The sequence below is a fragment of the Eurosta solidaginis genome, chromosome 1 (genome assembly GCF_040869045.1).
Source record: "Eurosta solidaginis isolate ZX-2024a chromosome 1, ASM4086904v1, whole genome shotgun sequence".
Lineage (NCBI taxonomy): Eukaryota > Metazoa > Arthropoda > Insecta > Diptera > Tephritidae > Eurosta > Eurosta solidaginis.
This window is the reverse complement of record NC_090319.1, coordinates 311,397,932-311,409,567: the sequence shown is the minus strand read 5'-3', so window position 1 is coordinate 311,409,567 and position 11,636 is coordinate 311,397,932. Positions and strand designations below refer to the sequence as shown.

The window sequence follows — 11,636 nt, the reverse complement described above, 5'->3', positions numbered from 1 at the left end:
GAGATAGAATGAGACGAAGACTGAGATATATGAAGCGAAAAAGTCGGAGGGAAGGGTCAATAAAAGGATTAGGTAAAAGTGAAGAGGGGGAGGGCAGAGTTAGATGGAAAAGGCTTACTAAAATGTATGGAGACAGGCCAAATTTAGGGCAGAGCAACGTCTGCCAGGTCTGCTAGTATTTATATGTATACTCTACATATATATATTTTATATCACTCCATGCTGATGATGAGATAAAAATGTAAAAGTAGCAGCATAGCACGTTGTTATCGCCGTCTCGGGAGCTTTTTACAAAATGTTAAACAAAATTCTCCAGCGTGCGCGTAGGAGAATAGTCAGCAAAAGCTGGGGCCTAAGATCAAGATTAACGATGTTGTTCTACACAGCAGTTATAAGACACAATCCTGTCGTAGGGAGCGATAGTGTAGCAGCTGGCACGGAACAAGCAATACAGCATTATAAAGCTAAGCAGAGTAAAATGGACAGCCTGTGCAGGGATAACAAGAGCACTTAGGTTATGTCCAACAGACCCATCAAATCCTTAAAGAGCTGTCACTGGAGCTCCGCATACGCTTTACAGCTACTACCATAAGAATCAAGAAATGGATTAGTCAGCCGACATAGTATTGAAAACTCTCACTATACACTGGCGGGTTCAAAATAGACTGCAGTGTTGAGGCACAGGTCTTCTCGGAACATCTTGAATTCGTTCGCGCAAACCGTCTTCCAAACTAGCACTAACTATGCTAACCGTCCAAAGTTTAACATATCTTCAGACAGCCAAGAATTGCTCAGGAAGACGCTGTCAAATGCAGCAAACTCAGCGACCATTACACTCACATGGATACAGGGTCACAGAAATATAAACTGCAATGAAAAAGCGGATGAACTGGCAAAGGCCGGTGCTTCGCTAGAGATCATTGATTCAGTCGCGGTACATCGTCTGCTAACATCCATAAAAAGCGACATTATTACCAATTCCAGGAAAACAGCTATTCTATGGACCTATGTTGGATCACCAAAAGTATTTAGCCGGACTACAATCATAAAAATAACTTAGAATTTGCTAAAATTGTCTAAGGAAGTTATATTTAGAATTACATCAAAACTCACAGGTCACTGGCCAGAATTGGATTAACCCTCAAGGAAATCTGCCAGAGTTGCAGCCAAGAAGGCTGTAAAGCAACGCTCATCCATTTCCAGCCCTGACTAATATCAGGTACCGAGTTTGGTGCTGTCCGTTCTAAGAGAGCTATCAAAATAATCCATATATGACATCAACTGGTTATTGAACTAACAAAATGGTTCGAGTTAAAATAAGCTCACTTCATATTACATTAATATTCATAATGACCAATTGGTTCAAAGGAATGTGCATCAAAATGGCGCTAGAGGGCTACTTGGGCCCGGTCGCGGCGGCCGGGCAGTACAGCAATCTACCAACTAATCTTACTTATGTAAGAAAGTGAAAGTTTCTGATCAGAAGCAACAATTCTTAAAAACTAATTGATTAATTTCTTTGTTTCTTTTTATTTTCATATTTTCCCATAACAGTCATTTGCGATCCCTGGAACAATCGCTTGCACGATATCTATATAAATATTAGTAAATAGGCTGTTACTGTCAGTCTAGCATTGGAATAAAAACACGCCAGCAAAGAAAATACCGTTCAGAAAATGAAACTTCACTTTGTGTATTTATCTCTACTTTTACTTCTTGGCCTAACTTCCTCCCAAGGAGGAGCAGAAGCTAAGGTGAGTAAAACAAAAATAAGAAAACTTAACACGAATGCTTATCTCCCACCACACTAACAATTTTTTTTGCAGCCTCTCTTTCGGAGTATTGGCCACCATTCTGGGAGCAGTAACGATAAGAAAGTAGCTGATGCTCTAACTCAGTTTGAAAAAAGTTTCGAGAGATTCGTGGGAATCATTGAACATTAAGACGGTAGGTATGGATAAAAATCTGTGGTCTATAAGAACGTATTTTGTTTTATGAACAATTTCTTATATGTATACAAACTAAGAGTTACGTAATAAATGGAATTATCTGCACTTTAAATATAATTTATTTGCCTTTTGTGCTTTCGTTAAGTTTTGTGACAGCCGCAGATGAGAGGCAGTGCTCAGTACTGGCCATTGTCTCAACATTCGTCTGCTATAAGCAACACGAATAGGTCGAAACACAATATGAAGAATCATCACTATTTGGCGCATAACCGCCTACGTAATTTTGCTGTTACGTAACAAGTAAAGTCATATCCCAAAAAAGGTCAAGTATTCCTCCACCTGCCTCTCACAACTCAGTGGAGATCTCCCATTTTCTCTGCTTCCAAACTTCGATGTCCACTGAAATACTTTCTTGGCGGGAGAGTCTTCATCCATTCGCATAACGAGACCTAGCCATCGAAATTTTTTGGAATTTTATTCACTACACTATCCTCATATTAGCGTAAAGCTCCTACAGCTCATCATTATACCTCCTTCGATATTCGTCATCGAAATCACGGATAGGACTATAAATCTTCCGGAGAACTTTTCTCTCGAAAACTCTAAGAACCACTTCAACTTCTCTCGACGTATATGATTCCGAGCCATGTTTTTTTTCGATACTGATGATTTTGATATATGGAAGTCTATATCTATCTCGATTCCTTTATACCTGTACAACCAACCGTTATCCAATCAAAGTTAATATACCCTGTGAGCTCTGCTCAACTGAGTATAATAAATTAGCGGTACCCGACAGATGAGGTTCTGGATCGCCCTGCTCCACATTTTAGTCGATATCTCGAAAACGCCTTCACATATACAACCAAGGGCCACTCCCTTTTAAAACCCTCATTAATACCTTTAATTTGATACCCATATCGTACAAACACATTCTAGGGCCACCCCTGGTCTATGTTTATGGCGATATCTCGAAAAGGCGTCCACCTATAGAACTAAGACTCCACATTTTAGCCGATATCTCGAAAACGCCTTCACATATACAACTAAGGGCCACTCCCTTTTAAAACCCTCATTAATACCTTTAATTTGATACCCATATCGTACAAACACATTCTAGGGTCACCCCTGGTCTATGTTTATGGCGATATCTCGAAAAGGCGTCCACATATAGAACTAAGCCCCACTCCTTTTTAAAATACTCATTAACACCTTTCATTTGATACCCATATCGTAAAAAAAAAATTCTATAGTCACCCCTGGCTCACCTTTATGGCGATATCTCGAAAAGGCGTCCACCTATAGAACTAAGACCCACGCCCTTTTAAAATACTCATTAATACCTTTCATTTGATACCCATATCGTACAAAATAAATTCTAGAGTCACCCCTGGTCCACCTTTATGGCGATATCCATAAATGGCGTCCATCTATAGAACTATGGCCCACTTCCTCTTAAAATAGTCTTTAATACCTTCCATTTGATACACATGTCATAAAAACACATTCCAGGGTTACCGTAGGTTCTTTTTACAACATGGTGATTTTCCCTTACTTTGTCTCCACAGCTCTGAACTGAGTATGTAATGTTCGGTTACACCCGAAATTAGCCTTCCTTACTTGTTTCAAAAATTTTTTTCATTTCCTACAACTTAACCACTTTAATGAAGAAGGGTTATCGAGGTAAGTCAATAACAAAAAAATGAAGTGGTGTAATTATGCATTGAATACCGCAACTCACTCAACCATGAGCACCCCGAATATGAAATGCGGTCATGAAGCTGTGTGAATGTCTTATATTAGGACAGGGAATTGCGCTATCCCGTTAAGCTCTAAGGAAGTTTTCAGAGTACAATCCATCTATATTTCCAACTGCGTCATAGTCATCTCTTTCGGAGTAACTATTCGCGTTAGGAAAAGTTAAAATCACAACCCAGCGTAAACACTGAATATGCGCCATAAGCATGAAAACAGCAAAAAAATGTAAGCTTGTTGTTGTTGTTGTAACGATAAGGTTACTCCCCGAAGGCTTTGGGGAGTATTATCGATGTGATGCTCCGTTGCCGGATACAGATCCGGTACGCTCCGGTAACACAGCACCATTAAGGTGCTAGCCCGACCATCTCAGGAACGATTTATATGGCCACATTAAACCATCAGGCCATCCTTCCCTCCCCACCCCCAAGTTCCATGAGGAGTTTGGGGTCGCCAGAGCCTTGTCTGTTTGTGAAACAGTATTTGCCACGTATAGGTGAGGTTGACAGTAGGGCTTGGAGAAGCTATATATTGCGCTGTCAAGTTGAAGGGTTGCGCTACACAGCCCTTTGAATTTGGTATTTTAATCGCCTCATACGAAATGTATACCTACCGCGGGTATATTCTGACCCCCTAACCCTCTGGATTTTTTTTCTAAATTGCTTCTAAAATTAAAGATTCGCATGGTACGATGACATCATCTTAAGACGGTTATTTAAGGCGCACTGCTTAAAACCCAGTGTCTGTCACGTCCTTAATTTCTCCGTCTGTAAAAATATGTCAAATAGGCATACAAAATAGTCCCCTTTTGCGAAATTACCCACTTCAAAAAATGGGACACATACCAAAAAAAATACACGTCAGACTCCAAATACAGAAGCGCCAAAATCGTTATAACGGCTCTAATACAAGATACGTATTAAGTTATTGAAGTCCCTTATCAGTAGGTAATATTAAAAAAAATATCAAATAGAATTTCAATCTAAATAACAATTATGACCTTAAAAATTCCGCCACAACTCATATAAATACTTGAACACACGATAAGCTCTAGCTGCTAATTAAAATTAGAGATTAATGAAGGTACACTTTGAATGGTACCTCTTGTTCTACCTTCTTTGTGCTTACTCGGTTCAATGTAACTGTAAAAGCTGGTGTAAGTAAGCTTGACAATAAATGAGATAATACCTAGAAGGGTGTGTATATCTTATAACTTTAAACGAGCAATTCTTGTTTGTTTGTATAGCCGAATGATCTCGAGAAGGGCTCAAACCGATTTAAATGAAATTTGGCACAGAGATAATGTATCACCTTCCAAGACTTTCTACCTATGTGTTGCCACTCAGAATGTTTCACAAGGTTGCCACCTATTCGAAATTAAAAAAAAATTGCTTGAGATATGCCGATAGGAGTATCAAACGAAAGGTATTTCACTCCGCATTACAATAAAGATATTTTTGAGTAGGGATGCCATTTGGGGTTGCCACCTTTTCGAAATTAAAAAAATTGCATGAGATATCCCGATATGGGTATCAAACGAAAGGTATTTCACTCCGCATTGCAATAGGAACATTATTGAGCAAGGTTGCCATTTAGGGTTGCCACCTATTCGAAATTAAAAAAATTGCATGAGATATGCCGATATGGCTATCAAACGAAAGGTATTTCACTCCGCATTACAAAAGGGGCATTTTGGTTAGGGTTGCCATTTGGGGTTGCCACCTATTCGAAATTAAAAAAATGCATGAGATATGCCGATATGGGTATCAAACGAAAGGTATTTCACTCCGCATTGCAATAGGGACATTTTTGAGCAGGGTTGCCATTTAGGGTTGCCACCTATTCGAAATAAAAAAAAAATTGCATGAGATATGCCGATATGGCCATCAAACGAAAAGTATTTCACTCCGACTTAGAGTAAGGACATTTTTGAGCAGGGTTGCCATTTAGGGTTGCCACCTATTCGAAATAAAAAAAAATTGTATGAGATATGCCGATATGGGTATCAAACGAAAGGTATTTCACTCGGCATTACAATAGGGACATTTTTGAATAGGGTTGCCATTTAGGGTTTCGGGTAGTTAGACGAAATACTACTCTACTTACTCAAATTCTATTAAAGATTTAAAGGAGAACATTAAAGTTAAAAATCTTCGTAAAAATCTTACACATGATTCGACATAATTTTAAATAATTTTCTTTTAAATGAATAATTATAATTTCTCACAGATTACTATTAGAAAGATTTCTCAGCACAGCGAAACGTTGCCGAGCAAAGCTCGGTCGCCCAGGTACTAATTTCTTATACTGTGGCCCCTGCCCCTGCGCTGCAACAATTTAGTTGCACAGAAGTTGTTTAACTAGTTAAAGCAGAGCTACCACCCCCACTTCCCAGCAAACCAGGGTATTATCAAAGGCTCCAGGGGGGAAACTGTCGAACGCTCCTTCGATATCAAGAAAAGCATCAAGCGCAAGTTTTGTATGCGCAAGGGACTTTGCCGCCGTGATATGGTGGTAGCGTGCTCCACCTACCACACCGTGGGTCCTGGGTTCAATTTCCGGGAAAAGTAGCATCCTTAATTTAGAAAAAATGTTTTTTCAATTAGAAAAAAGGTGCTCTAATCAGGATCCCCCCTCTGAAAAGATTTGGCAAACACTCCCAGTGTAATTCTTCTGCATTGCGGATGCCGGAGTAAAATATTTAGGTTCCTCCCCGCCAATTTGTAGGAAAAATTAAAAAGGAGCACGACGCATATTGTATTAATTAATTTCAAGGAACCCCCTTATTTGTTTAAAAGTCGAGTATAGGACTTCTGAAAGAATCTTTCTTGACAATGCTTATCTCACTTAGAAGTTGACTAACTGTACCGTTTTGCACTGAGTATTCCCTCATATCCTGCCACTCACTCACAATCTCATTTCTCTCATAAAGGAACTGAGCCCAGTATTTACTTGTTTTATCTATGGCAAATTATTATAATTCTAACCAGCTTGATGACGCCGTGCAATCGGCTTCTTATTTGTTATCGACAGGTTACAGATATGTTATCGATTTTATAATGAAGTTACATCAGTATGTATTTCATAACAAACAAATGAGTAGTCGAAAACAAATCGAAAACATACCAATTAAAATCGTGCTGCCAATCGCGATAGGAAATCGCTAACGTTTCGATTATAAATCGATAATAATTCGATGAAAACTAATGGCTTTAGCAAATCTATAAATTTTGAGAAGATTTTGATAAATTTCGAAATAAACAAAGAGATAACTTTTTTAAACCAAATCGACAAAATTCCAATAAAAATTGCTGGCATTACTATAACAAACACATATCTTGTTGATAATAAATCGATAGCTTTTTCAAAACATATTTATAATACTCTTTTGATAACAAATTCATTACACGTCGGTAAAGTTGAAATTTTTTGTTATCGTTAACAAATTGATAACACTTGGAAAACAAATCGATAACTCGTCAATATCGTATAGATATTAATATATAAGTTATATAAAAAATCGATAACTTTTCGCTTAAAAATCGATAAAACACCGATAACATAATAGTAGCACTTGGATAACAAATCGAAAATTTGTTGATAACATATCGATCAATTTTGAAAAAATATCGATACTCTTACAATAACAAATCAGTTAGTCGTATATATCTTGGCGATATAAGAGATATAACAAATCAATAACTCAACGATAACAAACCGTTAACACTTCGATTACAAATTCATCACATGCCGTCCGGTTTCGGCCACGGCTTCGGTTTTGAGTTTTAACCTTTCACTTACCCCTCTCATTTTAATTTTCCTCTCCTATTTTCTCTCTTACTAGACAATTGAAAAAGAGAAAGTACTCTCTCGACAAACAAAAATCACGCTCTGGTGAAGAAGGTATAGTGATGAGCTGTAGGATAGTGCCAAAGCTGGCAAGGTCATGTTATGGGAATGGACGAACTCGCTCCAACCAAAAAAATTATTTCAGTCGACACCGCAATTTGGAATGGGGAGATATTTACTAAGTTTGGAGAGTAATTTTGTGGAAGACTCGGTACCTGTTGTTGCTTCCAATTGGCGTCAGTTATCGCAGAATAGGAATAGCTGGCGTGACTTGTTATGAAACGGCCAAAATCGCTTAGGCGGCTCAGCATCAGTTAATGATAATAATCATATTTTCTCCTTGCACAACCTTTCGTTTCCTTTTCATTCTATTCTTTTCCTTTTCTTATCCGATTCCGCAATTTTTCCATTTTTAAATTGGAGATGCTAATATTTCGTTTCCCTCTAGCTGCACTTCATCTGATAAGCTTTACGAACTTGTTTACTTCATAATTAAATAAAATATGGAAGATCATAAACTAAATAATTGATGTGAAATTGTTTATCAGTTATTTGTAAAAAAAAAAAAATATTTTAAAAGGAAATTGTCGTTTTAACGAGATAAGCTGTTACTTCTACACAACCCGTATAAATATTGTCGAGTTCGCTGTTAATGTCAGTCTAAGAGCGTAACACACCAACAAAAGCACAGAGAAAAATGAAGCTCCACTTTGTATATTTTTTCTTAATCTTATTTCTTGGGACGACTTGGTTCAATGGAGAGGCAGAAGCGGTGAGTTATAAATAATAAATTAAAGAGGCTTGAGTTGTCTTTTATCAAACGTTAATCAAATAAGCTATCTGGGTTCATTATGTGAAAAGGGAAGCTACTTGAGAAGGTGTTTAACACACAATTTAAGAGTCTAACTATCGCAAAAAGTAGTTGCCGATATCCTTCGAACGTCCTTTTCAAGTATGCGTTTATGCAAAGAAGCTTTTTCATGAAATGATATAATCTTAAGCATACTTTAAGGGGCTTCAACGCAGTTAGCAGACAAAGCTATGTGAAAACGACTTCAGAGCTCAAAAGGACGTTAGAATGAAAAATTAGTTTTCCAGAATCAAAGTTATGAAACATAAATTTTACATAATAATAATGTTTACAATTATCCAAAGAAATATAAATAAATATAAGGCCTGAAAACCGCCGAAAAGATTTTTGGCCAAGCTTATCTTCCAATCTGTGTCGTACTCCTCTTAATTTTTCGTAAAATCTACTGGGAGCTACATATTTTACGCCGACTCCGAATGGCATCTGCAAGGTAGATTAGTAAATAAATCGTATGGAAATCGCATAGATGAGCTTTTACTTAGAAGCCTTTTTGGAAGAAATACACTGGGGCAGGCAAATGCTCCAAAAACATGACTTCATAGAAGTTCCGTAAGGATACGAAGCAGACACGAAGAGATGTTGTTGTTGTATTTACAATATTTGGGGAGTGTCATCGATGTTGATGGTCCTTTGCATGATATAGATCCGGTACGTTCCGGTAACAAGCACCATTAAGGTACTAGCCCGACCATCTCGAGAACGACTTATATGGCCACATTAAACCTTCTATTTCAAAAATAGTCCGCGGGTGGAAGGAAAGGCTGAATGTACCTACTTTTTAGTAGTAATAAATTTATCAGGAATTTTGAGAATTCAGCGAAATAGATAAATACTAAAATTATCAATGAGCGATTTTTCCGACCCCTTGTTTTTTTGTAACTATTTTCTGAGGCCCAGTCTTTGTGTGCATTCGTGTTGGAGCTTTGATATTAGCACAAACACCCAGTAGAGCGACTACATAATCACGAAATACATAATCCACACACAACCAAATCCCGATCATAAAAATTTGCTTAAAATATCACACAGGCTAACCTTCATTGAATAGTAGTGAGTCTTAGCAACTTTTTTATTTCTTCTGCAGTCAACTGCTTAGTTTCTTAACATCGTCCAACTCTCAAATAAAACTATAGCAAAATTTTGGTGACGTGCAACAGTCTCAATGGAACTAGCATCAACTGACATAAATACGCTTTTGAAGGAGATTTAATCTCAAAGAGAATCAATGACATTAATTCCAAATCCAAAAGAGAACTAACGTCAATTAGTATTTTTTTTTTAAAGCGAATTAAATTCAGAAAAGCTTTTTCTCCGATTTGTCATATTTTTTTTTTCCAAAAGCGAATTAATGTCAAAAGTTCTTATGGACATAATTGCCGATCTTTAGAATAAAAGTCGCACAAATTATGAGGTGTCTAATTTCAGGTGTAAACGAACATTACATACCCACCTGTACAATTGAAATGCTCTTGTTGTTTGTTTTGTATGCTCAATAGTGTTACAAGGCTACGCAATAATACATAAACATATGGGTCTTTTCTGAACTAATTTTTCTTCGAGTTAAGGCTCCCGAAACATAGAAAATTGCTTTGTCATAAAACGGACGGTGAGTTGCCCATTTTTCTAAATTTGAATTTTTTCAAATTTATTGTTATAAATCTACTTTGGAAATGAAATATCATTGATATAAAGCTTTTTTTTGTAAATATATAGCTTATTTTATTCATCCACGACCCTTTTAAAAATCTTTTATATAAAAGTGGGTGTGATCTATAACCGATTTCGTTAATTTTTCTTCAAACCATTCCTTATAGCAAAGGCAACGTCTCTGCCCGAATTTTGTTACGATAGGTGTAACGATTTTTAATTTACGATTAATAATAATTGCAACATTGTTTTTATCAAAAGTGGGCGGTACTACACCCATTTTAAAAAGTTTCTTCAAATTTTTACCAAGAGTCCCAATATCAGTCCACACTTCAAATTTCAACATTCTAGGTGTACACATTTACTAAATTATCAGATTTTTTGTGTTTTCCAAAAGTTATATATATAAATTGTGGGCGTGTTTATCATCCGATTTCGCTCATTTTCATTATCAATATATTCTGGGTCCAGATAAGCTCGTGTACCATTGGTGAAGATATCTCAATATTTACTCAAGTTATCATGTTAACGGACAGACGCACGGAAGGACGGACATGGCTCAATCAAATTTTTTTCGATACTGATGATTTTGATATATAGAAACCTACATCCATCTCGATTCCTTTATACCTGTACAACCAACCGTTATCCAATAAAAGTTATAATACCCTGTGTACAATGTACTAGTCTTATTACTGCCAGCTTCTTTTTTCATGGGCAGCGTTCAATAGTCCCAAAGTGTATTTAAGTCAATTGACATTAGTTCTCTTTCGGATTTGGAATTAATGTAATTGATAGTAATTCTCTTTCAAAATCGCATTAATGTCAAATTACGTTAGTTCTATTGATTCTAATGAACGTCACCAAAATGTTATCTTTCACAAATATGTTTTTTTTTTTTTCATTTCAGTTCGGGACCGGTTTAGCCAGCATAAATAATAATTTGGAAAATATACTCTCTAGCTTTCGAAATTTTGAAGAGAAATTTGAAGAATTTTTAGCAGATTATAAAAAAATAAAGAAACTCTGAAAATGATGTAAGATAAATTGATGTAAAATAAAACATTTCTGTTAATAAAGCAATTTAAGTCGAGTCTGTAATTTGAGAGCGACACAAACTTGTATCTGCATATTGGATATCGAGGACTTTCATTTGGCATTGATTGCTTGTTTTTTCAAAAATTTTTTTGATTTCCTACAACTTAATCACTTTAATGAAGAGGGGTTATCGAGGTAAGTCAATAACAAAAAAATGAAGTGGTGTAATTATGCATTGAATACCGCAACTCACTCAACCATGAGCACCCCGAATATGAAATGCGGTCATGAAGCTGTGTGAATGTCTTACATTAGGACAGGGAATTGCGGTATCCCGTTAAGCTCTAAGGAAGTTTTCAGAGTACAATCCATCTAGATTTCCAACTGCGTCATAGTCATCGCTTTCGGAGTAACTATTCGTGTTAGAAAAGTGAAAATGAAAACCCAGCGTAAATATTGGATATGTGCCATAAGCATGAAAACAGCAACTTAAAAAAAATGTAAGATTATTGTTGTTGTTGCAGCGA

At 36.6% G+C, this 11,636-nt stretch overlaps 1 long non-coding RNA gene across 1 annotated transcript; it reads left to right on the top strand.

Annotated features, from left to right (window-relative positions):
• The first annotated feature begins 8,189 nt into the window (after window positions 1–8,189).
• LOC137243885 (uncharacterized) lies at window positions 8,190–11,208 on the top strand. Its single transcript, XR_010950665.1, has 2 exons — window positions 8,190–8,325; window positions 10,982–11,208. It is a non-coding gene; the product is annotated as an uncharacterized lncRNA (long non-coding RNA).
• The last annotated feature ends 428 nt before the right edge of the window (window positions 11,209–11,636 follow it).